General features: G+C 43.1%; 1 protein-coding gene across 9 annotated transcripts in view; it reads left to right on the forward strand.

Annotated features, from left to right (window-relative positions):
• The window catches only part of LOC148510717 (protocadherin-11 X-linked-like), a 1,446,380-nt gene that overhangs the window by 295,974 nt on the left and 1,124,426 nt on the right, over positions 1–25,980 (forward strand). The gene's annotated exons all lie outside the window — the stretch shown is intronic.

Here is a 25,980-nt window from a genome sequence, read left to right on the forward strand (position 1 = left end):
TGGCCACACCAACGCATGTGGGTAAAAAAAAAAAAAATGGGAACACGTTTTTAAATTACGAAATTAATTTGGGGGGGTTCCCAAGTATGCGGCAGGTGTTTAAAAGAATGCGGGTGGTAGCAGCAGTTGCATTTTTGAAGAATTTTTAAAATGCACTTTAAGGACTTAGGAATAGTTACTTAAAAAAAAAACTATCAAATTTGGGGTACATAAAAATGAGGGTAAGCATATTTTTAAGTCAAATTTGATAGTTTTTTTTTTAAGTAACTATTCCTAAGTGCTATTCTTCACCACTTCTTCATAGCCGCAAATATGCACCTGCCGCGGCTATTACAATCCTCGACTTCCTTCAGCAGGTTTTGTCTTTTCATCCCTGGCTGAGAGGTGAAAAGTAAACCCGACCCCAGACCCAAGAATAACACAGCTATAAATAATCTTATTTTAATTAACAGGCCGCTGTTGGAAAAGACACTAGTAGCATGTGGCTCCATCTTTGGGTGATGGAAAAGTTATTCAAGTATACACGTTTACACATTAACACACACACACACTTTTAGTTTATTACATCATTTACTGTACTTGGTATTGACATAAGCTTAATATTAGCAGTATCAGAGGTAATATCACTGTTCCTTAGCTGAAATAAAATACTGAAGCTGGGACAAGTTACTGAAACTGGGACAAGGTGATCCTAGATGTGACAGAAGTCAATTTTGTACAATCAAGTAGGAAACCTGGGCCCTTCTAGGTAGCCAGATTAGGGTTAGGGATGGCCATCAACCATCGATAGTTAACAAACATCAATGGTTTACTACCAATGGCCGATGCTTTGCATCAATGGCAGAGAGTCAATGGCTCTCTGCCATCGATGGCAAAGTGGAACCCAATGTTTTTTTTTTCGTCTCCCAGCAGCAGTTTCCATTGAGTGGTGCAAACCATCGATGGTTCACCATAAATGGTTTTTGGTCAATCGATGGTGACCATCAATGAGGAGCCACCAATGGCCAACCGTAATTTGGGTCCCTGAAGAACTCTGGGTACAGTTTATAAAACAGAGGCAAGTCACCAGCAAAAAGCCAAACTATTTCTCTTTGTTGGCTTGTCTTAAGGTTTTATAGCATTGAACACTTGCCTCTTACTCAACTGACTGACCTGTGCAAAGCCTTGGGAAAGGGGGTGTTGCCATGGCACTGTGTGAGCGTGCCCAGCACTCTCCGAGATGCTGAGCTGCCCCCAGGCTACCCCTACACTGAGAATACATGCCATGCGCATACGCATGGCATCTAATCTCCTGCTGCTGTGGAGGGGGTGTGTGCTCTCCCCTCCACAGCCAGACATCAGATGGGCATCGGAAAGCTGCATCCAATGGCTGGCAACTATCAAATTTCCGGAATTCAATGGAAAAAGTACTTCCATTGAATCGGAAACATCGATGTTTGCTAACCATCAACTTCCGATGTCCATCCCTACCTCTGATAGACACACAAAACAGAGGGAATCATGCTCAGGAAAGTAACAATTACACCGTATCTCTCAAAAAACAACAACATTCAACTAATGATATTGTGACGTATTGTTAATCATAGCTCTGATGGTGGTGCTCCCCGGGACCGAAAACAATGTACTAAAAAAACGAAATTAGCACAGGCTAACAAAGAAAGTGGTTCCTTTTTGGGGGCCCTCTGACTTTTGTTATGTATAAATATGTCAAGTGATAGATATTAAAACAAATCTTTAATTGCACTTTTATTAAAATTAATGGGTACACAGACTCAAGAAAAGTGGTCAGACTGCCCAAACATAGAAAACATATACAAAAATACTAACAGCAGAATGCACCAATACAGACTAAAGACAATCATTATTCTGTCCAGTCACAAAAAACATGATAAAAGTAAAAAGCACCACTAAATTCCACTTACCATAGTTCACTTATATATGAGACACAAAATGTCCATTAGTGAGAATTAATGTGCAAATTAAGGACACACTAGGGACCTCATTCAGAGGTGGTCGCAAGAAGCGACCGCTCGTTCTGAATGAGGGCGGCCGCTTCATTATTGAAGTGCGGCCTCCTGGTCATTAGTTAAGCTGTAGGTTACCACCAACAGCTTAACGACCGACCAGGTTGATGGTCGCGATGGTGATCACCCTAGGGTAGGGTCTGGGCACTCGTAAGCCCAGGGAGCTTTCTGCTCTGATGATGATGTCAGTGCGGCCGCCCACAAAACGGTAGGCGTTTGCAAAGGAACGCCTACGTTTTGGAAACCACCCCCCTGGCCCGCCTACCAAATGATGGCAGCTGTCGATCAACACTGACAGCCGCCCCTTTGGTAACGAGCTCCGGAGCGACAGAGTTTCTCTGTCGTCCCTGGGCTTGCGCACGCGCAGTGTGGCCGCTGCGCATTCGCAGGCCAAACCATCGAGTCGGTTACAAGCGCATTGGCGCTCGCGACCGACTCTGAATGAGGTCCTAGGTCCTGTAGGAAGTGATATAATTTTATTCAGGGCACAAAGGGTCTGGTGGTGAGAATATTTGTATCAGTAATTGGTTGTATATATATTCAGTAACTTATTTCATTTGAGTCAGAACCGAAGACCTGGAGAAAGTGTTATGTTTCTGTTTCACAATCACCCTGTCTAGCAGCAAAGTTTACAGACAGGCACCCTATATCCGGAGCGACTTCCAATCAGCTCATAATAAAGCATAGGGCTATTATGCAACATCAGTGCCAGGTGCCCTTAACAGCTCTGGGCCCCCACCAAGTGTATACAATGTAACGATACTGCCTTTGAACCTCTATACACCCCTGCCTATACCTTCTGATATCCTGACTATAAACCTATAAGGATGACGCTATTTTGCGTACGCAGTTATACAGTAAATAAAGACTCCAGACCTAGAACCTGTGGTTCCAAAGCACAAAGTATTATTCAAGTAAAAGTACAGTCAGTTACACGCAAGTTATAAGTACAATTTAGCGCAAAGGAATAATACAGACCCAAGTACAGTTATACATACGCAGCGCTCTGGACCAGATGTAGGCATCAGCAAGAAACCCCTCGTCAATCAGCATTCAGCATGAAGACTAGGAACCCAGGGTCAGAGCACATATTTATACCCCACAGAAATAAACAACACAATAGAGAAGTTTGTTGCTAATACCATTGGTCCTAAAGGAGAGGGCATATGTTACAAGGAATTTAACAGGTTGGTTCAAATAGACACAATCCAGCCTCTAACAACTGGTGGTCTCTGGTTTCCCGCCTCATGCAAATCCTAACAGTTGTTCATATAATGTACATTTTGTTGCTTGAAGTCTCTGCGGTCCATAAGTTGAGAATGCATGTTGCGATCTCTCCATCGATATTACCGGAATACTGTTGAGAGAGTACGCATCAGTACAATACCAAACGTGGCTTACTTATCACGTATAAAACCTTAGATACTAAATAATCTTTACTTCCTAACAATTATAATAAATGTGCATACTTGAATCTTATACCTTAAAGCTTATGGAACCCTGTATGTGAATATGTAATGTGTGAGTATGTGGGGTTTGATGTAAAGACGCTAGTTAACTTGGGGCAGATGCGTGTGCATGAAGCTAATATTCCGCGTTTTCATACAGGATCTTATGCATTTGCTAATATGCGACTAGTTAACAGCGCAATTGTGCGTATTAATGTGTGTATGAGAAATGGTGAAAGATGCAATCGCATGATGCTAATAGTAATATTGCCACATGTACTAAAGTGTGAGTTTATCTAAAATGGCGCTTGGGCGGCCATTCACAAAATGGCGACTTGCGATCTCATTTCCAAGATGGCGTCTTGCGGCCAGTCTCAAGATGGCGTCGCTGCGATCCAATTTTAAACTAATCTTGTCTCAGCCAATTATCCAGCTTCGACAGTCCACCCTTTGATAGCGAACAACATGCTATCACAATCTGATTTTTAAAATATAATTTAGGCTTACATTTATATACTATTTAGTGTTATTATGGGATGGTACAACCGCAGATTTTGGAAGATCTTGTGAAAGGTGTGGGGATACACCAGTCATATAAAGGCAGTCTTGAAAGGGAATTTGAGACTTTACATTATCTGAGGTGTTTTAAAAATAACATTTCAATAATACATTCTATGCAGGTCTAAATATAATACCTTAAATGATGGTATTTCCTAGTTCAGGGTTGTAATGCAGTTCTGTATTTACCTCGGTATTCATACTGACCACCATCATAATTTCATTCTTTCGTTTAACTCTATTTTTAAATTTTTACATTTTCCACACTTCAACACAATAGGAACACACCGGACACATATGCCAATTATTATGATGACAATCAGTATAAGGATTAAGAATTTGCCGATGCTGGTGATCACTTCCTGGACCCATTCCCCTAGACCTGAGAACCATTTCACTGGGTTCAGCCATGAAACCCATCATTCTATCTTCTCCCCTACTTCAGCCACTGAAGCGTTATGGTTCTTACGAAATTCCCATTTTAGCTGCAGAATTTCATCCATCTTCCAGTCTATCACCTCCTTGGGGTCGCTGGTATCATTGGTGACATAGGTGCAACATTTTACTCCAAATTGGGTGGCCAACATTACGCAATACCCCCCAGTAACAGCAGTTAAATCATTTAACACTAGCCTGTGTTGCACTAGTTCTTTCTTGTACGCTTGCAATTCTCTCCCTGTATACCTGAATGTGTCATCGTACATCTCGGTGATATTATCTATCAATTTAGCAAGTTCCTGAATATATCTGAAGTTTAATGTACCCCGAGCGATCCTGGTGGGATCCAATGCGACTAAAACTTGAAAGCCAGTTGTCTCACTAATTAACTGAGTGGCTTTATGCACGTCACCAGGTATCATATTTCGTTTGCCTTTGTGTTCATATTGTGTGTGAAGATATGGTGACAGTGTGTTTTTATGTATACCAAGCATTTCAACATGTGTGAGGGTCATAACGTCTGGGACTACTCTTCCCAGGTAACACAAACCTACGGAATTCGGGGCGAGCCACTTATACGCTTTTCTTCCACATATAAAATATACATTATCAGGGAGAACATAAGGAATGGTATGCATCATTATTATGAAGCACATTTCCCTTGCAAACAATCCTATTTCTGGGTCTTCCATCTGGTACATGCAAGTCTCTGGCTGTATTATTTTAGCACAATAACCATCTGGCACCTTACCAATAATTTATTTGGTGGAACTCAATGTATACCAGTACCTAGAATGTCTCCCACTAGATTTAATTGAGTGTAACAGATCATGGTTTATAGACTCATCAGCTCTTTGTGAGAAGGTCATCGTCTGATTATTCCCTGTCACTTCCCAACTCCCGTGTTTATTAGGGTTGGTTATGTTTAAACACAAAAGTGATCTATCTACTTGGAATTGATAGAGTTTCAAATGAGGTGGTTTGGATGAGAGAAATTTTCCATCCAATGTCTTCCCTTTCTGTAATTCTAAAATTTCCGTGATATTCAGCGGAAATGGCACCAACCCTACATTATGCTGTCCCTGTGGCACATGTGAACACACCCAGCAATCAGTTTGATTTAACACTTTTCCTACCATGCTATGATAATCCTCTAAAGGATACCCACCCCAGTACGGGTTATATTTAGGTTGGCACTGTTGGATACAGTTCTCATCAACTAGGGACCCACAAAGCTCACAAATACAGGAATATTCAGACGACTTTCACACCGTCCCCAAGCATCCGGAATAACAGCTCTCTTAACAATAACAGTACTGATTGGTCAGACACTCCCCTGATTGGCATAGCACTCCTCCTGACTCCACTCCATCAGCGCTGCCATCAGCTCCCATCTCCTCTATCGGTCCTCCATCACAGAAACTGGGTGTCCCCAAACAGATCATCATGACAGAAACTCTGGTAGAAAGAACTAGGATGACCACAGCAGACCACTCCATTGCTGGAAGCACTGATCTACACATTCTTTAGCTCAGGTATCTCACCATCAACTTTTTAATCCTTCCGGCACAAGCTCGCAATTGACAGGTCCACTTTATCGGCCTCGTCTCCGCCTTGTATCTCCACCGGTTGGTTAGCCTCCCTATAGTGAGTGGAATGGACCCGCGTATCTTCCCCGGCCACCCTTTGAGGATGTGGTACTTTGTCAACAATCGTCAGATACGGTCCTTTCCACCGATCAGTCAAACGACCTGAGCTAAAAAAATTTGGATCATAACAAATTCCCCAGGTTTGACATCATGACAGTTTGCATTAGACATGTTAGTTAATAACACTTTCAATTTCTGTTATTCTTATTCATCTTCGTATCTCAAAGGGGGAACAGATAAAAGAAATGACAGTCTGGAATGATCTTGGTTTTATTACCCATCACCTTACACATGTTCTGGGAAACGTCACCTGTAAAATGAGTCCCCCTATCACTTTGAATAATTCTAGGGATATAGTATCTGCATACAGGTTCCTGCAATTAAATTTTGTTATTAATAGCTACTGCTCTAAATAATGCCTGGGCCCCTGGGTTGGATAGTATTCCAAGTATTTGACCTTAGCCTGGCATGGCTGCCATTTATTCTTAGCAACCTTGTGTCCTGTGTGTGAGAGTTAAAGCACAACAGTTTAATATCTATTAAACATGACCTAAATACAACAATAAATCATCCACATTTTACATTAGAACAGATCCATTGTCAGGTTGAAAAGTTTGTAAACATTCATATAAGGCCTGGGGGAAGATACTGGGGTTGCCTATGAACCCATGGGAAACCTGTGTTCATGTGCGGTGTTCTTCACTTTGCAGTACTTACTTATGTGTTCCACTTGGTGACAGTTAAAACATCTTTTTGAACGGGGTGGATGAAAGGATTGTTGTGGGAGTTGGGCAAGAGGGAAAGATGGTGAGGATGGGTAGGAATATGGAGGATAAGGGTATGGTGGGAGGTATGAAGTTTGTGAGTAGCATGGGACCTGTGGTTGTGCATGATATGTGGGGTAAGGATGTGTTTGCTGTGGTGTAGGATTGGTGAGGACGTGTAACTGTTCAGATGCAAGTGTGTGTATAGTGCAGGTGGTCTACTGGCTGTGATGTTACAGTCATTCCTTCCAGAGCTTGGATACTGACAGCCATCAGTTTTTTGCTCTGGGTCTCTCTCTTCTTTGAGATGTTTTTATCATGTTCTATGGCAGATTTTATGAGGGTATCTATTGTGACTCCCCTCCTGCCAGGCTGTGAGGTCTGAACCAGAGTCTTTAAGTTTTCTTTAAGGCCATCCATGAGTACCATGACTATCATTCCCCTGTGGTGAGTGCTATCTTTAATATCTTCTAACCCAGTGTACTGGGTGACAGTCTGCAGAGCCCGGTCGCAATAATCTTTTGCAGATTCACTCTCCTTTTGCTTTATGGTGAAAATTTTGTTCCAGTTAACTACTACTGGAAAATATATATCCAATTGAGTTATGATGCAGGAAATATTATCTTGGTTTACTTGGTCTGTTAAGGGAACGTCACCATCCAATACACAATCCGTGATAAATTTTGTGATGCCGGTATTCTGTGGTAGACAGGCCCTTAACACCACACGCCAATCTTTATTAGTTGGCTTATGAGAGCTACCCAAATTCCTCAAAAATCTTTGGCATTTGGCTAGTTCCTTTTTGGGATTGGGGAAATCTTTTATGATAGAATTTAGTTCTGCTCTTGTCCAAGGACAATGCATTACCACTTCCCTCATGGGCACTACACCGTTTGCATCTGCATTTCCATTCGGAACAGTTAAAGTCCGAATGGGATGCAGACCGGCAGCGCTGCTACCTTTGACCTTGCTACCTGGCTGGGGGTTTAGTCTGCTGCTGCTAAGTATGATATTAACAACTTCCTCTACGGGTGCAGAGGGTGTTAGCACTTCCCTTACTGTTACTGATTGAAATGACAGCACCACTCGTGATTGTTGTGGTGGAGCATCTATCATCTGTACAGCATGGGAAATGGCAGACATTACAATAGGCTCATCATCCACATCATGAACATTTTCATTATAGTTGCTTAAGAGAGGGTACAAATTGCTTGTTACATTTTTATGGGTATTTTTGATAACTGTACTTGCACCTCCATCCACATAAGGTGGAGGTAGTGTGCGTGAACTGCTGGCAATACCTTCTACAATGCTACCTTGCCGCACGTGCACGCCATTTTGCGGCTCGCTCGTATTGCAATTTAGCGTCGCGGATGCATTCTCTGGCAATGCGCATTTTTAAACCACGCATCCCCTTCATGCTGCCACAACTTTAAACATTCATAATATTTTACCTTTTTACTTCGAGAGCGCATCAGACTGATGTGGTCTCGGACATTATTCAATACAGCTTTATCAAAACTACCAATTCTAGGAAACGGTTTAACACTCTTCCTCGTCATATTAAACGATAAATCACAATACCTGGTTGCATTGGCACCGTACCTAATATGCATAATATGCCGCGCCGACCCAAGTGGTGCTTCCAACAGCAGCAGATCATTTAACATCTCTACCGTTTGCTTGGCCCTCATCCTGGGAGAACCCTAAGTTTTTCAATAAAGATTGAAATTGGTGAAAGACAGTCTAGATGCTTTCACTTACCTACGGACGAAATTTCCAGATGCCCCCGCTCATCTACGGAAGAAATTTCTAGATGCCCCCGCTCACCTACGGAAGAAATTTCTAGATGCCCCCGCTCACCTACGGAAGAAATTTCTAGATGCCCCCACTCACCTATTATCTCTCAGCTCACAATCACAACTTTCCTAGTGTGGCTCAACTACAATGCTCAAATAACTCAACCTAATTATTGAACACTGCAATCACACTGAGAGCCGGTCCCTACAACAAAGACAACATGTACACCTGCTGATGTGTATAGAATGGTAAGCTACTTACCGAGCTACTAGGCCAACTCCTGCGCCTAGTACTTAAGGGTCATACAATACCCTTAACCTTTAGGTCCCGTGTTACACCCTAAACAAATACTCACAATCACACACTCTGGACTTCATTCAGAGTCGGTCGAAGCACCGCACGGTCGTATGCAGGCGATGTTCACTGATCTGCGCATGCGTACAGTTCGCAATGCGCGTGCGCAAACTAGCGGCTACTATCACAAATTTCTTTCTCCTTGAACACCGCCTGGTCGGTAGTTTGAGTGACAGATTGTGGCATTTGTGGGTGGTAACATGGGAAGGTGCTTGAAAACGGGGGTGTGGAGATCCGAACGCAGGCGTACCTCATTATGCGAACGGCGTTTTAAGGGAGTGCATAATTAACAAAGTAGTGTCATGGCACACGTGACAGGGTAGGTTTTACACTGACATGATCGTAGAGCTTAAGAGAGGGTCAGGTCAACCTTTAGCTCTACGACAAGTTCCGATGGCATACGATGCTCGTGATTAATCCTTATGTAGCCGTAGATGACGTGTTATGCGTACGAGAAGTGGGCGTATTTTTAGCGATCTGACCGCATCCACCCCTTGGTCGGCCAGCTAGCGATCCGACCTTAGGGACGCAACATGCGTGTGCATCATTTGCATATCCGGCCCCTTTTTCTATACGACCGTGCGGCCGCTTCGACCGACTCTGAATGAGGTCCTCTTTTCCTACGCAGAAAACTACACGTTAACCCAATTATTGGCAACAATTGATAATGTAAACTCAATGGCTTTGTTTAAACATGTGGCAGCACAACCGGAAGTAAGTATACGCTATTGTGCGACCAGTCGCATACACAATAATGCGACTACCACACAACCGTATGACAATCTTTAGCTGCGTACACAAAAGTGCGTCTTTACTGTGCGCAAAACTGCGACTCAGCCGCATGTTCAATACTGCGGCAACCCTTTAAATGTTAGGTTCTATCAACAAAGGAAAACAAACTTTTTCCTCTCTTGTCCCTGGATTCTAGTCAGCGTCCCTGGCTCACACGAAAATGGGTAGCGATCTCTCAGCACCGAGCGGTTGCAGGTAAACCCTGCATGTGGCCACTCCACCCTTTGGTGAGATATAGATAACCGTATGTGCCGTGTGAGTGGGTAAGTGACTTCACTACGAGCCCCCAACTAACGATACTGCCTTTGAACCTCTATACACCCCTGCCTATACCTTCTAATATCCTGCCTATACCTTCTAATATCCTGCCTATACCTTCTGATATCCTGCCTATAAACCTCTAAGGATGACGCTATTTTGCGTACGCAGTTATACAGTAAATAAAGACTCCAGACCTAGAACCTGTGGTTCCAAAGCACAAAGTATTATTCAAGTAAAAGTACAGTCAGTTACACGCAAGTTATAAGTACAATTTAGCGCAAAGGAATTATACAGACCCAAATACAGTTATACATACGCAGCGCTCTGGACCAGATGTAGGCATCAGCAAGAAACCCGTCGTCAATCAGCATTCAGCACGAAGACTAGGAACCCAGGGTCAGAGCACACATATTTATACCCCCCAAAAATAAACAACACAATAGAGAAGTTTGTTGGTAATACCATTGGTCCTAAAGGAGAGGGCATATGTTACAAGGCATTTAACAGGTTGGTTCAAATAGACACAATCCAGCCACTAACAACTGGTGGTCTCTGGCTTCCCGCCTCATGCAAATCCTAACAGTTGTTCATATAATGTACATTTTGTTGCTTGAAGTCTCTGCGGTCCATAAGTTGAGAATGCATGTTGCGATCTCTCCATCGATATTACCGGAATACTGTTGAGAGAGTACGCATCAGTACAATACCAAACATGGCTTACTTATCACGTATAAAACCTTAGTTACTAAATAATCTTTACTTCCTAACAATTATAATAAATGTGCATACTTGAATCTTATACCTTAAAGCTTATGGAACCTTGTATGTGAATATGTAATGTGTGACTATGTGGGGTTTGATGTAAAGACGCTAGTTAACTTGGGGAAGATGCGTGTGCATGGAGCTAATATTCAGCATTTTCTTACAGGATCTTATGCATTCGCTAATATGCGACTACTTAACAGCGCAATTGTGCGTATTAATGTGTGTATGAGAAATGGTGAAAGATGCAATCGCATGATGCTAATAGTAATATCGCCACATGTACTAAAGTGTGAGTTTATCTAAAATGGCGCTTGGGCGGCCATTCACAAAATGGCGTCTTGCGATCTCATTTCTAAGATGGCGTCTTGCGGCCAGTCTCAAGATGGCGTCGTTGTGATCCAATTTTAAACTGATCTTGTCTCAGCCAATTATCCAGCTTCGACAAATGTATCCCCTTTAATGGAGGACCTGTGTGCACATGTAGCATGGGAAGAGGGACTCTATTGTTCTGGAATACAGCCAAATAGAATCCCCCCCATTTGAAAGAAAGGACATTATACAAATATGGCTTTTACCTTGTGTATTTACTGTTCATCATTTGGGGCAGAATGTATCAATCCTTGGGGAGAGATAACGTGGAGAAGTTACCCAAACCTACCAATCAGCTTCTGTCGTTTCAAAGACTGTGCTAGATAACTGACAGTTAGAAGCCGATTGGCTGTTTTGGGCAACTTCCCCACATTATCTCTCTCCAAGATTTGATAAATCTCCCCCCATATTCCAGCCTTTGGGGTGCAGCCTAATTCTGAGACTAAAGTATCGCGGCAGAAGAGGTGCCACCACTTCTAATGGACGTAAAGGGGATTAAAACATTAATTTCAACTTTCCTTAAGAAAATAGACATTTTCCCAGTCATTCTCTCCTCATCAGACAGGGTAATTGAGTTAATAAAGAAAGTTAAGAACTACTACATAATGCGCTTTCTGTAAATCTGACATTTAAGACTTGTTAAAACCACTTACATTTGTTTTTCATTAGCCTACTGTATGAAGTGGTGGAATTAGCATAAAACATTGAGATATAATAGTACTGTATAGAATACAGAGGACGTAGAGGGGCCGTCCTACCGACAAACTGTAACATATTCTAAAACATATATATATATATATATATATAGAGAGAGAGAGAGAGAGAGAGAGAGAGAGAGCGCGCAATTCAGGTTGTTTAATTATTGCCCAATTAATCCTCCTAGGCATCTCCTAAAACCAACCAGTTGAGTCAGAATAAAGTATAAAGTTATTAATAGATCTGAAAAGAAGCCGCCTAAGATTAAACATTCGCAGCGTGTATTCTCTGAGTCACCCAGTGGACAATTCATTTATCAACTGAAAGATCTGTGTTGTTTTTCTAATCAAATACTCTGACTTCACTTTTTCGTTATAGCGGAATTATGCTTTAAGAAACTGATTTGTATCTTAGTAAATTGACTGTGTAGGCAGTATTTGAAGTTACTGGAATTATAGAACTTTATTTTGCAGACATGCTAAAAAGTAGCATATCTGACATGGAATCTGTAACATTTTATATTACATATTTAGATTTCCATACTATATATTTATTTTTGTAGTTTTATCCATTCCTTCCTATATAAGAACAGTCTGGTTTTCGATCATGGGTACCAGGGGCGTATCGATAATGGGTGCAGGGTGTGCAATGCACACGGGCACCTGGGTCCGGGGTGGCCCTCACCACACATCCTGCACCCATAATCTCTTTATACTTACCTGTCCGTCGTCTCCAGTAGTGCTGCTCTAGAGCACCGGACCGGTGATGCAGAGCAGCTAAAGTCACTGGGAAAATGGCGGCGGCCATTTTCCCGGTGACTCGCACATGTGCAGTACTGCTGTCCCCGGAATAACAGCGGAGACCCACCCATGCGCAGTAGATTCTGGCATTAAGCCAGAATCTACTACTGTACCAACTGCCATGGCACCAGTAGAGAGAGGAGGGGGCCCGCACTAAGGACCTGATTCAGACCCGCTTGCTAGATGCGGGTGCTCGCTCCCAGTGTATGCAAATTCAGCAAAGTGGCGTCAAGGCAGGCGATTGCACGGCAAGGCTTAAAACCACCCACTATGTCTTGGCGAGCGATCACATTGTGTTTATAGACGCCCACCAGCCTGTCTTTAGCCGCCCACTAGCGTATGTCATCTCCAGGAAGTAAATACAACCATCGTTACACCGGGAACCATCGGATCAGACCGCAGCGCTTGTGGTTGACTGTACCCTACGACAAGTGTAAAATTCAACCAGGTGACATGTACTATGACGCTGCCTGTTAATTATGCATGCCTCTGAAACGGCATTGAAACACTCTGGCACGCCTGCGTTCGCAACTCCACTCCCCCATTACTACTGCCCTGCCCCTGATACCACCCACAAACTGCCTCTCCTGTCACTCATTCCACTGGGCTGTCTTTTCTGGGCTAGTGAGCGCTGCCAGATTGCTCCAAGTAGTTCGCGCACGCGCACCGCAAAGCATACGCATGCGCAAATGCATAACATCACCTGCATACGAGCAAGCGGCTGCTTGCGAATGGGTCTGAATCAGGCCCTAAGTCTGCACACGAGCCCTGCCCCGTCTTAAAACGCCCCTGACAGGTACCATTAATTTTTCCATACACTGTACACCCAGGTCTCCAGGCCTTTACTGTACCTACATTGGTATTTATGAAGTAATATGCTCAAAACACCAAGCTAAGATGGCACCTCAGTAGATTGTATTATTGTGGTTTAAAAAAAGTTTATGATAAAAAGGTTTATGGCCTGTTAAGTTGAATTTCCAGAATGTCTAACCTGAGCGATAATGTGGTTTGCTTTAAATGGGTTGTTAGACCAGACCAACCAGAGAGGAGTCTGGCACTTCAGCCCCATCCGCAGGATGTACTCTAGCCCTTCTCCACCTCCTTTCAAGAGGGAAGGAAAGGTTATTAACTTGGAAAAAGCACATGTGCAAACCTGGTAGTGGGAAGCCGTGAGATCCCCATCCCAAAATGTAGGGCCCTTAAATACAGGCCTCCTCCTGAATTTGCCCCAGGTGCTGTCGCTTGTTTCTAGTCATAATTGCAGAAGCCATTTTGTTGAAGTCAAGAGTTTAGTTCTTTTTGATCTCCAATAAAATGGCAGCCAAATTAGTGAATGCAACTTTATCTAAGGTGGGTGTGCGCGAAACTGGCCAAATGGCAGAACCACCACGAGTTATGCATCTGTGCACCCATGACGACAGCTTTGTGTGTACCTCCACATTATCTGATGTGCCCGGTTATATGTGACTGATACCACCATAGTCTGTTCTGTTCTGCTGTTCATAATAAATGTACAGTGAGCTGAGCAGGCATTAACAAAGCTGGAAACTGTGAAAGCGCCACAACGTGCAACGTACAGTAGATCTGATATTATCTGATATCTAATTAATACTTTTTTGTTTACAAGCTGCTTTCTATGAAATGTAATATGGACGTCAACTCAAGTTATAATATTTGATAGGATAAAAATGTGATTTATAAGCAGGTTTGTCGAGTTCCTCCCCTGAGCCGCCAGAGTGGGCAAGGGGCATGGCTATCATTTTAACCAGGGCTAGTCTGCGTTCCAACCCCTTTCTATGCCCTTCAACCACACGGGTAATGCACCTCGCTACCTCTTCAGATCAGTGTGAAGCCGGACATTACACTCTATACAGCCAGCGCTGTGTCACAACTTAATAGAAGGGGTAATAGAGAACCACAAGTTGCATTAACATCTGGAACACACCTAAGGGTGTATTTACTAAAGTGAGGGTTTTCAGAAGTGGAGATGTTGCCCATAGCAACCAATCAGATTCTACTTAACATTGATCTAACACCTTCTAGAAGATAATAGCTATAATCTGATTGGTTGTTATGGGCAACATCTGCACTTCCAAAAACTCTCACTTTAAGTAAGTATACCCGCTAGAATAGTCCCAGGAGAAGAAGAGCCAGAAGGTATCTGTCAGGCTAAAGTCACGTGACATTTGTTGGTCCTTACTGATTGGCTAATTGATGTTTAATGCTCTGTGATTGGCTAATTCTCTAACTTTTCTCCGGAATTTGGGGTAAATGTGGTCTGAATTGTGAATATGATCTGAGAAATGCAAACTGCTGAGATTCGGGACAGTAATTAGGATCGAACATTGGGCCTGATTCAGAGACGGACGCTAGTGCGATTGCACCTGCGATTTCATACAGAAGGCAGCTGCGAAAATATGCTAATGTTAGCAAAGATCACCTTAGCATAAAGATGCCCACTGCTGCCTTCTTACCTGCGTGCGATGACGCATACCTGCGCAAATATCAGTAACATCGAAGCACATCGGCGGCCATCTTACCCTTGCGGCAAGTCTGCCCTGCCGCAGCCTTGGGTGCCCTTCTGACATGCAGAGCTGTGTATGCGCTGTGTATGGCTAATTTATGCACGCCCATGTAACGGCGTCCAAACGGACAGGCACGCCTGCTTTTCGCCGACACCCCCCCTGTCAACACCCCCAAATGCTCACTTCCTGTCAATCACTCTGCGATGGATCTCCGTGGATTGTTTGATCACAGTGCGATCGCAGAGCTGCCTTTGCGCACGTGCACTACAATACATACGCAATGGAAAACAATCGCTCGATCTGCGTGAAAATTGTAGTAGCGTCCATTACTGGATCAGGCTCACTGTCTCTTTCGGTTGCACACAATCCCAAATATGCATTGTAACTGAATGCAAATACTCTTTCAACCTATTAAGCGATTTACATTCAGCCCGTATTTAAGTCATGCTTCAAATTTGAATTATATTAGCTGTGAAGTTGGAAGCCCAACAAAATAAATAAAAATTTGCTTTTTTTTTTTTTTTTTATCTACAAGGGAAATTACTCATAAAAAAAGAGAATTACTCCTAGTGAGGAAATGTCATTTTTTGTTTCCCCTCTCTGCGTTCGGTATACAGACAGCTTCACGGTGACATCAGTGCTGCAGTAATTCTCAATAAGAGACTTTGAAAAGCTCATTTTCTTGTTAATGGCTATCAGTAGCTAATGGATATTCCATGATGTGGTTTTATTAACAGCGTTTTCAACCAAAATGGACCAGCTTACACGGCATTTGGGTGTACTGGACCCGAAAATGGAATTTTAATCAAAATGACTTGATTCTAATGGACAATCACAGGAGCTAGCACAAGGGTCAGTCACGGGCCTTTAGAAATCCTTTGGCACAGAGTAATTCACAAGACATTTTTCCTATGTAGCTAAGCCATTGTGGCAACTTATCAGTATATGGGCACAGAAATGGCCGGACTGGAGAAACCAGGCATTTGCTGCTGTCACATTTTGTGTATATATAAATATAAATATAGCTTATGTCAGGCTCATCGATACATTTATTTAGATTTGGTTTTTGCACATCCTAATGCCAGATAATCACTGAATACTCACATCATTCCTTGTCTGTTTGTTACTTGCTAAAAATGATGCAAAATAAATATTTTGTAGCAAAACACTAGTTGCAGCTTTAGTTGAACGGGAGGCAATCGGGAAGCCGTCTGCCTAAATACCGGCAGCCGGCTTCCCGACTGTCTTATCCCGGCAAGGGTGAAATGCCGGGCATCTAGATGTAGACGCCCGAATTTTCCCGACGCCGGGAGACCGGCGCCCGGCATCACGATCGTAGTGATGCCGGGCGGCGCGAGCGGACAGCCACGGGGGGGGGGAGGGTTAGGTTTAGGGCTCCTGGGGTGGACTTAGGGTTAGGCACCCCCCTGGGAGGGTTAGGGTTAGGCTAGGGGAAGGGAGGGTTAGGGTTAGGCACCCCCGGGGAGGACTTAGGGTTAGGCACCCCCCCGGGGGACTTAGGTTTAGGCAGCAGGGAAGGGGGTGGTTAGGGTTAGGCACTTAGAGGGGGGATTAGGGTTAGGCACTTGGGGGGGGAAGTTAGGGTTAAGCACCCCTAAGGAGGGTTAGGGGGGTTAGGTTAGTGGATAGTTACCTATCCACGATCGGGATTTCCAGTGCTGTCGGGCTTCCGCTGCGTCGCACTCTGCTCCTGTCGGGCTGCCGCTGACGGGAATCGAACCGCCGGCCATGCGGCCGGCGGTATTTCATACCAATTCCAGTTGAACATTTGCAGCACAAGGTGATGCGTCTGTCAGTCTTTGGTTCTAGGAAATTCCCTTCACTGCCCTGATAATTCTTTGACGTGTGTGGCATCTATTGTACATTTATTATATCAACTGGACCAGTGAAAAAGTTGCCCATAGCAACCAATTGGCTCCTACCTATTATGTTATAGACTGTACTTGATAAATGCTACTTCAAAGCTGATTGGTTGCTATGGGCAACTTCTCCACACTTTTCACTACTTGATACATAGACCCCTTTGCCCTTAAAATTCTGCCGCTTATAAAACAGGAGCTCTTGGGACTGGGTGAGACTTTTAGGGTTCAGCTCTGGACAGGCGGGTGGGAGCAGAAAGCTGGGACAATCCAAACTAAATCAGGGGCAATGCTAAGCTAGACAACAAATAATTGTGCTCATAATGTGTTTAATAATGGGTTGTAGATTTTGTACAGTCACATTGCACAACAACAGTTTTACTCAATTCATTACATGATTATAGTCAGCATTAGGGATCTTTGCCCATTGTCTCTCGTACCTTGCGCCATGTTGCTTTCAACTGCACACATGGTCACTAGCAGCAACACAAGGGTGAAGGGTTCACGGAATATAGGGCCTGATTCAGAGCCGCTCGCTCTGAATCAGGGCTGGGCTTTTTTTTGGGGGGGGGCGGCCTCTTGGCCGCTCGCATAGCTGTGGGTGACCATCCACAGCTATTGTGAGCGGCCAGGATAATGGTCGCGATGGTCAAGACCATTGCGAATATTGAGCTTACGACGAGACCCTTGTAGTAGGGTCTCGCCCATCACAAGCCCCAGAGAGCTTTTGGCTTTAACAGAGCCGGAAGCTCTCCACTGACATCACTTGTGATGTCAGTGGAGCCGCCCCCAAACGGCAGGCGTTCTCATGGGAACGCCTCCATTTGGGGAGCCACCCCCCAGCCCGCCCACCAAACAGGGCGAGCTGTCATTCAACATCGACAGCTCTCCCCCTTTGGCGCGAGACCCGGAGCGACGGAGTGCCCTTCGCTAGCCGGGTCTCGCGCATGCGCACGACGGAGCCAGCACCGTCGTGCGCATGCGCTGTGGGCCACTATCGACCCGGTTGCGAGCGCTCAGCGCTTGCGACCGGGGCTGAATCAGGTCCATAGTCCCAGCTTTCTGTTTATTTCCACCAAGCATTCCAACTATGTTGCCTTTGGAGGTTGCGTGTAGGTTACTGCAGTTCTCAGCGGGTTCTGTTGTGGTACCTTTCAAAGACTTTCAGGACTGGTCAAACCAGTTCATGGTTGCTGGATGCATCAAAAATCAAAAGGGTTCCATGACCACAAAGAGGCACAGGGCTGTAGGCTTCTCGTACATTACCTCTATAAGAGTCTGTAAACATTTATATTAAGTTACTGTTGTGAGTGCTTGTAATACATAAGTTTTCTCAATGTAAACTGAAGGGAAGACATCTGAACGCATCGATAATACCCATATAAGCAGTGCTTGTGTATTATAGCCCATTATTTTAACTGTATGGAAGGTTCTGTTGTACCAAATTGCTCACAACCTAGGCCAACATCACCAGCGCTACCATATTGTATTATTGTTACGTTACTGGCGTAATTTTTCCGTATTCCGTAGCTCCATCCTGCGCTGCCCTGTGTCTGCTGCAGTTATGTGTGTATCTGTTACCTTCTTCTCTATGTGAAATGACAATGGCGATGCCTCTGAAATAATCCGCTCTGTACATGAACACGTCACACAAATTGCCGCGGAAGGCAAACGTCAATTAAAAGCTCTATTAATTAACACCATTATGAAACGATCGTATATTTTGCTTGTTAATATGAAACAAGCTCAAAAACAATTAGAATGACCTCATTCCGAATTAGCATGTTTTTGTGAAATGATATGCTCACGGGTATTAGCGCCCGGAGAAGCCGAAGTATATAACCATTACAAAAACAGGCAACGTTTGTGAGTAGAGAATTAAACACGTAGAAAAGTTTACTCTTTAGTTGATGAAGTTCACCGGACAAAGCTTATTCGACAATTAAATGAGTTGTTTGTGTCTGCAGTAAGTGGTGGAAAAGATGGCTGAGGCGTTTATTTTATTTTGGCAAATAAGATGCTCATTTTGAGCGGAAAAGATGCCCGGCGCGTCAGAGTGGCATGGGACTGGGTGCGACAAGAGGGCCTGGTGCGACAAGAGGGGCTGTTTGACGTAACTGAAGTCACAGTAAAGAAGATCAATCTGTAATTATGAAAAAAAAAACCTGTTCCTTTCATACAGTAAATCCACAGGGGTGACATTGAATTACTCATCCACGCTCAGCACATTGACAATGTTACATATAAATTAATTATACAAGAGCAGACAATACTACGGGCCTGATTCACGCAATAAGGTGGCAATACCGTCCACTTCCAGCCATCAGAACTCCTATGTTAACACCTGCATGTATTCTGTGTCAGACACAGCTAGGCAACCGCCCCGCCCCCAGCCCTCTGCGTGCGAGAACAGCTGTCACCACGATTTATCTGCATTTGCACCCAGGGTCGGACTGGACCACAGGGATACAGGGGAAACCTCCGGTGGGCTTCACTGCCTGAGGGCCCACCCCTTACTCTAGGGATCAGGTTCCAGAGTGTGCACTTGAACTTTACATTATACATATGTTACATTATACTGCACAGGACTATTTTCGACAATGCAATGCTGTTATTAATCTGGTACATTATCTTGCATGCACTCGCAGTATTTTTACTAAATGTATTTTTAAAGGGACCCAGACCATGCACTCTCTAATGGTTAGACAAACCTCTGTTGAGACTGGCCACACCCTCTCTGGAGGATGGCCACACCCCTAAGTATGGGCCCCTATGACTGCACTCCCCCCGTGGGCCCTTCCTGCCCCAGTCCGACACGGTTTGCACCAGCCCCATCATAAGTGCAAGTGAACGGACTGAAACTGGATGGATCTCTGCATACTCACAGCTCAGAATAGCCCAAAACTCTGTAGATGACCATAGCATGCTTCTTTTATAGGTGAACACCCCATTACCACCCAATTCGGCCCATTCAGCTGTACGTGAGAAGCGACTGGGATGCTGCTAGCTAACTCGTCAATGCTCTAAGTTGTATGTTCAGGCCACAGCACTTGAGCCCTTTGGTAAAAGCTACAAGAGCCATCCACATTTGGCACAATCCCTTTTTTGTTTCATTTTTTTATGCCAATCATCACCTAGCTCTACAGGACACCAGCATCGAGAGTCCCAGCAATGCAGCGTTACAATGGGGGGGGCAGGAGTATCTGCTGTGACCTGCTTTGTAAGGACCTATTTTCTTAATGGTTAAGAACAGCGCAAGGAATGGAGGCCCCATCAGTGGGACCCTTCACAAGTGTGTAGACATTAGCTTATTTGTATTTTTTTTTTTTACATTTCCTAATATAAAGGTGGAATTATCCAGTTGCTTGGTGGTGATATTAGTAGCAAGGATGCGACTACCAGTAGCTGAAACTTGGAAAATACAATGCAAGTTTTATCAGATCAAATTGGTTTCTTGGAGGTACTAATTGCAGAAGACACACAACGGGGCTGTATAATTAGCAGAGTAATCACCTAGCACTGTGTGTTCAAGATTTCCAGCCCTGGGCTGACCAGTTTGGGGCTGGAGAATGGTTTGGCTGGGGGGACCCCATACTGTGTGCCCCTCTGCTGTGCCATTACTACCACAGCTGGTTCAGCTTGGTGCTGGTTATAGGAAAATAGGGAGAACCCCCATGTCAGTGTTACCCCCGATTTTACATTCCCAGATCGGGCTCAGAGGTAGGTCCACAGGGCTGGTTATGCTTTTTTTCCGGGGGACCCCACGCCTTTTTTTTCCCTTTTAATTTTAACACTTTATTTAACCTATAGTGCACAGAAGCATTGCACAGATCACACTGACCTGTGCAGTGCTTCTGCTGAACACGCAACTCACAAGCGGGGCGATACATTTCAGCCCAAAATACGACTGAAATCACACGCTATCAAACACGATTCCATACACCATCGGAAAACACAATTTGGTCAAACACGGATCTTGGTAAATTTGTGCGTTTGTTTGAGAAAAACTCACTCGTGTCCCTGAAACGCAAAGTGTGTTTAAAACTCAGCCAGACACTGTGCCTTGGGGACCGTGGATGGGAACCACTGTCCTACATAATGTGTATACTTGGATTGTTGTTTTAGCTTCCAAATTTACCCTGGAAATGCCTTCCTGCAAGTTTTACTAGGCCAATTGATGTTATATTTCTTTTGCCTGTTCTACTTCATTTTATTCCTAAAATTACAATACAGTAAAACATTTAGAAGATCTTCAATCCGAAGATTTTGGGAGGAAACTTTTACATAAGTTTCAGTTGGATCATTGATTGTTTTGACAATCTGTCTTTGATTATGTTGGATTAGTTGCCAAGTTTTTTAATAATTTGTTAAAAAAAATGTGTAGGATTTAATGAACAAACTGTTACATGTATGGACGTCATAAGGATCTCTTTGAAAATCTGTTTAAACCTTCTGGTATAGTTATATTGTACTTGTCAAGTATAACAAATAAAAAATACATGAATTGATTTTTTTTATAGTCAGGTGGTTATGCATTTTATCCACATACAGCAGAGTGGTCCAAAAGTTTCCATACATAGGGAAAATGAATATTTTATAACAAATTTAACTTTATTCATAAAATATGCTCTATATTGTCATTGCTTGGAAAACACATATGGATGCGACTCTCCGATTAAGTGTAAACTCATGTTAATACATCTGATGTTATGCACAAAATTGCATTTCAAATGTGTTTCTTTAGCTGAATAAAGTTTTGTATCTTTTCAAAGGCATTCTTACTGGGTTTCTGCATTTTGTGAAGATAGTAATTTGTTACAAAGTTCTACAATTCTCTGTGTATGGAGAATTTTGGACCACTCTGTAAAATTTATACCCCTTTCACATAGAAAAGCAAATTACCAGGTCAAGCATTTGGATCCAGTAATTTGTGGAGAAACACGGGTCCTTTTTCTGTGTGAAAAGATCAACCCGGGTCAAAATTCCAGGGATTTCGACCTTGGTTTTCAATACCTCTTTACACCAAAAACCTGGGTCCAACCTGGGTTTTCAGAGATGGTTCCAACTCAGGTCAGACATCGTTTACACAGCACCATCGATCTGGGTTATTCCCAGGTCAGCCCCGTTCACACTGAACCTGGGTCTGCCCTGCTAAACTTGTGAGGTCACAAAAAGTGGGAGGTGACTGCTCCACAACCACCAATCAGCTAATTTTAGGCATGACCCAGGTCGGATAACCCGGGTTGCACCGTTTACACTGCACCATTACCCAGGTCCATTCTGGATCCGACCCTGGTAGCTACCTGGGTTGGATTGCCGGGTCATTTGACCCGGGTTATATCTCAGGGACCCTTTTACACTGAGCTGCAACCCAGGTAGACCCAGCAAAAACCCAGGTTATTGCTCTGGTGTAAAAGGGGTATAACAGGGTCGAAGTCCCGGGAATTGTGACCCGGGTTGACCCTTTCACACACAAAAAAAATACCCAGGTTGAGCCACAAATTATCAGGCCCAAATGCCGCCCCAGGCTGGGACCGGGAAAAAAAACCCTGTGCATCAAATGCAGGTGAAAGCCGGGTTTTTGAGGTTTTTCTATGTGAAAGCGAAATAATGACCCTTCTGAACTGGATGAAAACTCAAATGCAAGACAAGTGCTTCATTACTTTGCAGCACCCCAGAATATTCGGTCAGTGTCATCCGGATGACATATGTTAGCTTCTTTCAGAGGCTTAAATGCTATTCAGAGGATTGAAACGACTGCATTTTCTAATACAATGGGAAGCCGTGTGCATATAAGCTGAGTAGGAAAAACTAATTCAGTTTTTCAGTGTTTGAACGTAAATAATATTTATAGGCAGCCAAAATTATTTGTTGACTGAGAAAACAAGAGTTGCGCATAGCTTATCAGACAATATGCTGGCTTTTAAAGAATCAACTTTGTGTGAAATAACGCACTGTACAGCTGTTTCCAATCCGCAACATCTGCAGTTAAATCCTCTTATGGAAAGTAATTTTGGCACCAGCGAAGGGCTGACATAAGTTGTTAAAATTCATATGAAACAAAACTGATAGGCACTAAAGAAGATTTTATTGTCTCTATTCCCTCTCTGCCTTCAGTCGCTGGGTTCAAGCAAAACTTCAGCGTCATTTGCAGGATTGTTAATACAGATGTTTCAGCTCTGCCTCACAGATTTGCACAACACAGGGAAGGAAGTAATACAATAAAACCAGCAGATGTGAATATAATGTTTTTTAATTCCATCAGTCCTATTCTTGATTCTTCATTCTTTCTCGTTCCACAAGTACGAGATGATACAATTAAATGAAACTTTGTTTTCCAAGCATTATATACATATATATGACATCAATACAGTTTAATTGCCTTGAATTGTTAAAAGAGCTCAGACTTCAGTAACATCCCGATATGCAATTTTCACCGAGTGCCGTTCCGCAAGACACATCATTGTGAAATGTGTCTCTCTATCTCCGTAGTTCGCTAGTTTGAGGAATATCATTGTGCACACTGAGTACAAGAGTAGAAGTACTATTTTATTCTGTGTTTTGATTGCTTAAGAAATCACATCTCAAACACTAAAGGTGCATACACACACACAACAATTTTTTGATCGATTATCGATAATTATATCGTTTATCGTTCAATCGTTGAAAAAATCGTTCACTTTCTTAGTTAAAACGATGAACGAATATCGTTCAAGCGCGTTCGCGTTTGTAGTTTAGTCAGACTGACCAACTCAACGATTTTCAGTAAGGGAATATGCAAAAATCGTTTGTAGTTCAAAAAAATCGTTCATTACACTTTAAAAAATCTGACAGATAATATGACAGAAAATCGTTCATAAAATCGTTGGTAACAAAATCGTTGTGTGTGTATGCAGCTTAGCTAAAGATGTATGGATGGGTTCATAGACAGCTCCAGCTGAGGGAGAGAATCCACTCGGCTACCTCTAATAGTTATCTCAGGATGCTGTTGTCCCCCGGGGTTAATTGTGTCAAGGTAACTCAAGAAAACAAAATTCAGTGTATACTGACAGCTAGTTGTAGCGTCGCCCTCGCGCCGTGTTGCATCTTCATCGGTTACAGTATAATAGAATTCCGTAGAGTGGGGCTGGTGCAGTATTTCCAGCATGGACCTTTTGGCGGATGGTTCATCCATGGCGATTCAGATTTGTATGCACCTTGCGGAACTGGATAGTTACGAGACATTCGCAAATTGGTGTAAGAAAGGGGAGCGTAGTAATGGAATTATGGGTGATGTTGAGTTGTGTGTAGGCAGAGAGCTATCTGATTTCATGTGGTTCCCTTGCACCAAGGATGGGGCTAGTGCAAGTGCACTCTTAGGGCCTGAATCAGATTTGGGAATAGAGTAAAGGCACACATCCACTAGAAGATTAAATTGATTGATTGAATGATATAGTTATCGCTCAATCGTTCATTAATTGTTCGCAAATCGTTTGCAAAAATTCTAAAACGACCAGCGATGCGACATCTCCCGCTGGTCGTTTAGACATCTATCATCGGGCAAACATGCTGGACAACCTGACGATAACGTCAGGTTCAGCATGTTAGGAGGTAATTGATTGTGCCTACACTGATAGACTGCTCTTTCAGCGTAGGTACATCACAGACTGACAAACGACTGGACGACGATTACAGTGTCGTAATCGTGCAGTCGTTCTGATGTCTTTTAGTGGATTTGTGCCTTAAGACATAGCAAGTAACTGCGCACCCGAGTAACACCATGCTGCACTGCAGGGGGGGGGGGGGGCAATGGGGGACAGATGTAACGTGCAGAGAGAGAGAGAGTTAGATTTGGGAGGGAGGTGTCCAAACTGAAATATAAATTGCAGTGTAATAATAAAGCTGTCCAGCATCTGTGGGCTACAGGCAAAACCAGCCAGTATTTACCCTACATGCCAAAAATAATGTATGTGTTTGCACCCCTGGCATTGCAGTATGGTTTGTCCGGGTGCTCAGTTACTTGCTATTCCTTACTCTATTCCCAATTCTGAATCAGGCCCTTAGTTGCATAGATGCTAGTGTAATTGCAGCCAAATTGCATGAAATGCTACATTGGCCCCAGTTTGTTCAGGGTCCACCCACGGTTTTGTTGCAGCCCTTACATTTCTTACCTTCTGTTATGCTTATTACATAATATATTTGGTCCAACTAATATTAATAAATGAGTATCTATCTATCTATCTATCTATCTATCTATCTATCTATCTATCTATCTATCTATCTATCTATCTATCTATCTAATATCTTTCTATCTATCTATCTCATATCTATCTATCTATCTATCTCATATCTATCTGTCTCATATCTATCTATCTATCTATCTATCTATCTATCTATCTATCTATCTATCATATCTTTCTATCTATCTATCTCATATCTTTCTATCTATCTATCTCATATCTTTCTATCTATCTATCTCATATCTATCTGTCTCATATCTATCTATCTATCTATCTATCTATCTATCTATCTATCTATCTATCTATCTATCTATCTATCTATCTATCTATCTATCTATCTATCTATCTATCTAATATCTATCTGTCTCATATCTATCTATCTAATATCTATCTGTCTCATATCTATCTATCTATCTATGTTACGGGCCATTCATTTGCTACCCTGTAATAGTGACATCTGTTGTCTTCTCTTCCTTTTCCCTTGTAGTAGCAGATTTTGTACTGAATAAAAGGGTATTTATTGATTAACAGTTATATAGTGCCCATATATTTTGCAGCACTTTACAGATAATATTTGGTCATTCACATTCGTTCCTGCCCCAGTGGTGTTTACACTCTATGGGCTCTATGTACTAAGC

Source organism: Taudactylus pleione, unplaced genomic scaffold (genome assembly GCF_031769625.1).
Source record: "Taudactylus pleione unplaced genomic scaffold, aTauple2 ptg000312l, whole genome shotgun sequence".
NCBI lineage: Eukaryota > Metazoa > Chordata > Amphibia > Anura > Myobatrachidae > Taudactylus > Taudactylus pleione.